Source organism: Canis lupus, chromosome 22 (assembly GCF_003254725.2).
Source record: "Canis lupus dingo isolate Sandy chromosome 22, ASM325472v2, whole genome shotgun sequence".
In the NCBI taxonomy this organism is placed as follows: domain Eukaryota; kingdom Metazoa; phylum Chordata; class Mammalia; order Carnivora; family Canidae; genus Canis; species Canis lupus.
Window position 1 is genome coordinate 37,644,448 of NC_064264.1, and position 4,063 is coordinate 37,648,510.

The following is a 4,063-nucleotide window of genomic DNA, read 5'->3' on the forward strand; positions in this document are numbered from 1 at the left end:
TCCCGGGACACAAAAATCATGACCTGAGCTGAAATCTAATAGTCATACGATTATCTAACAGAGCTACCCAGCTGCACCTTAAGGTTCTTTAAGGGAAAATTATTTCTGTCACAGTTAAAGTTCAAATTTTTATTTCTGTAGGATTTTGTTTCCACATCCATGATTTGAATATACCATTTTAATAAAATAAAAATGAAGATGAATATCTAGTTCTCTAAACTGTAATTTGTTTCTCTAGGTTTCTCAGAAAATTGGGACCGTGAAGAGTATCTGATAGTTAGTACTGCCCTTTGCCACATTCTAGTTATCCAACTGTGAGGAAGTAACTGAAATTGTTGAGAGGTTTCTAGAGTTTCTTAGTTCTTCCAGAGAATATTATTTTTTAATTAATTATTTTCAATTATCAAGACAAGCTGTAATATGACAAACATAATTTGAATTTCAAAATAATTACTTTAAATTGTTCGTTAATTCTGCTTATGCTAGAAAGCATTTGTTAAGCATGCATTTATTGAGCAAAAATATTTATAACACCATAGGTAAGTGATAAAATATAAAATATTTATATGTTAATATTTACATAATCTAATTGTATTGGGAATTTTTAAGCTCTCTCCTTTCTAAATGCAGAAAAACAGATTTTTTTTCCTGAAAATTTTTATTGAGGAAAAGGTGACAATTTTATGTCACATTTTTTTAGAACTGCCATGACTGGGAGGAAAAAAAAAATGAATTCAATTAACATCAACACCAGCATTTCTGTTGCATATGCCAAGAAAGAGCAGACATAATGGACTGATTGAATATATCAGCTCTACCTCCTTTAAGAACATCTTTATATTTTCTTGAATAATTATATGATTTCCTGAGTGTCAGTGAAAGAAAACTTAATGTTCAACACTATTGGGTTGTGTGCTAACCTGATTAAGAGTCTTAGAACAATAAAACCAGAATTTGAAGTTCTATTTCCCTCCAGACTACTATCAGTTTTGAAGGAAACCATCCTTCACAAAGATAAAGAAATGTCCCCTGAAGATTTAATTTAGGAAAAAATATGCAATGCATCATTTTGTGATGACTCCACGGAACTGATAGAAAGACTAGAACTTGCGTAAGGAAATAATACACTAGGCTCTTCTTCATTTCCTTTTCATTTCCAACCATTTTATATAGACTTATTTAGTAAATGAATGTGTATCTGTGAACTCATGTGCTTAATTTGGAATGTTGCAGAGGAAGGTAATAACCTTGCTATATTTTAGAGATATCATTATTCTTTGCAAGCATAAAAGCATAAAACTGTATTTTTTGATCACATGAAATTGAAAGCATAAATTTATTTGAATGAAAGTTCAAGGTCCTAAATGATGATTACTATGGTTCATTCTTACAGAGGTATTCATGATCCAACATTTTCTATACATTATTTTCAATGTTGTGTTCACATCTGCAAACAGTGAAGGAAACAGTAACTACTCAGTTACTCTTGAACTTGAATTACCAGCTTCAATGGAGTGAGCACTACTCTGAGAGTCAGTGTATGTGGGTGTTAGTAGTGTTATGTCACATTCCAGCTATGTGACCTTGAGGAAGTGACTGTAGTTGAGAAACAGAATCCTAATTTATTAGTTTTTAAAATATTTATTTATTTATTTTAGAGAGAGATACAGAGAGTGAGCATGAGTTGGAGGAGCAGAGAGAGAGGAAAGGAGAATCCCAAGTGTACTCCATGCTAAGCACAGTCCCACACGGGACTCATTCTCATGACTGAGATTCTGAAGCCAAAACTGAGGGTCAGATGACTAACTGCACCATCCGGTGCCCCTAGAATCCTAATTAAAATTTTGAAATAAAATACAAAGAAATTATTGCCACTAACAGATTTCAGTAGAATATGATTTTTAAAATATTTTATTTATTTAATAGAAAGAGATAGCGAGAGAGAATACCAGTGGGGAGGAAGAAAGATGCTGACTCCCTGAGGAGCAGGGAGCACATGCAGGACTAGATCCCAGGATCCTGGGATCATGATCTAAGCCAAAGGCAGACACTTAACCAACTGAGCCACCCAGATGACCCCAGTAGAATATGAATCTTAAGAGAAAGTTGCTTTTTACAGCTTATTAAGGCATAATTGACATACAGTAATCATACATATTTCAAGTGTGCAAATTGATGGATTAGGTGAAATGGAAATGCTTATACCCATGAAATCATCACTGCAATCAAGATCTTGAACATATCTCTTACTCCATAAATGTTTCTTATGTTTCTTTGTAATCCCTCTCTCTCATTTGTAAACACCATCCTCATTCTTAAGCAACCCTTGATTTGTTCTGTCACTGAAGATCAGTTTGCACTTTCTAGAAATTTGTAAAATTTGAATCATACAGTATATACTCTTGTTGTCTAGATTCTTTTATATAACATAATTAATTTGAGATTCAGCCATGTTCCACATATTTTATTGCTGAGTAATACTCCACTGTATGGCTATAATGCAATTTATTTATCCATTCACCTGTTGATGGACATTTGTATTGTTTCCAGGGTATTGTTATAACACATAGAGATCCTCTGATCTTAGCCATATTGTGGGGGTGTAGTATCGTGGGTTTTATTTACATTTCCCTAGAGACTAATAATGTTGAGCATTTTTTCACGTGTCTATTTCCTGTATATATTTTCTGTAAAGATATTTCATAGTGAAATATCAACCAAGTCTTTCTAAACATGTAAGAAAGAATTACTTGATTGTGCCTTTGAATTTTAAAGACTTATATCCTTATAATATTTAAATTATATGTGCAATTGGTTTTCTAGTATATATATGGTGATAGCAATCAATTCCCACTATTTTTCCTAACTTGCAAGTGAAATCTCTAAGGTGATTACTTCTGCTGCTTTTAAAATGTTCATCCTTTCTCTTCCAAATATCTTAGATTTATGCTTTTTAAATGAAATAGTTTTAAAACATAGTTAATTTATTTATAACTTCACGACTTATAATTGTATCCAAATCATGTTGTCTTCATACCTATATAAACATACATGTACATATGTGCATATATACTTGTGAAATATATAATTTTAATAGTATTAGTCTTATTTCAATACAGAAGAATTTTGAATGATAAATTTATTAGAGTCATTATTACCTTACTTTTTCCCCAAATTTCTGATTCTGTTTTTCTGGTGGTTTTATTTTATCCTTATTTTCTTACATGAGATACACTGGATTGTAGAAAATTTAATTTTTTTAATATCCCAACTTTAACTACCCTAAGCTGAAGGATTGTGAATCATGGATGTTTGTCAAAATCTGATTAATAAGAAGATTTAGCAAATGTGCTTCATTTTCTTGATTAAAAGAAATCAAATCCTTGAGGTCTGCCAAGTGACCTAAAGAAAAAAATAAAAAAGATATTCCAAGTGAGACCACATGTTTTCAACTGGAAATAAAGCAAAATGTGTAACAGCTTCATTAAAACCTTGTTGTAGACCATTTTTAGTAACAACAAAAATCAACATGCCCAACATATTTGAATCATGAGAAAAATTATTCTACATAACTTTGCCCTTTTGCTTCCTCTGGCTAAATAACATCAGTCAAATTTCTTATTGTGCAGTTAAATACTTTTATGTAATCAGGAAGATGTCTAGAAATCTCCCATTTTAAGTAATGTATTAAAATTGTATCACTTTCTTTTTGTGAAAAAAGATACATTAAAATTTTGTGAAATGATTTTGATTGATTGAGAATAAGAATCAACACACTTTCACTGCCAAGAAGTGTTCAAATAAAAAATCCAAAATTTCCTTTTAAAAATAGCTATTAGTATTGTTTCAGAAAGGCTGATGTAAGAGTTTAGCGGTGATCAAGGCTTTTCAACTCTGCCAACTTAATTTTTATAAATCTATTACTTTAATTGAACTATTATTTTTGTCTTGTTTGTTCCTCAATATTGACATTAAATATAAAAGAGGGAAATTATATGGTGCATTTTAGGGACTTATTCTGTTAAGCATCTGCCTTTGGCTTAGGTCATGATCCCAGGATCCT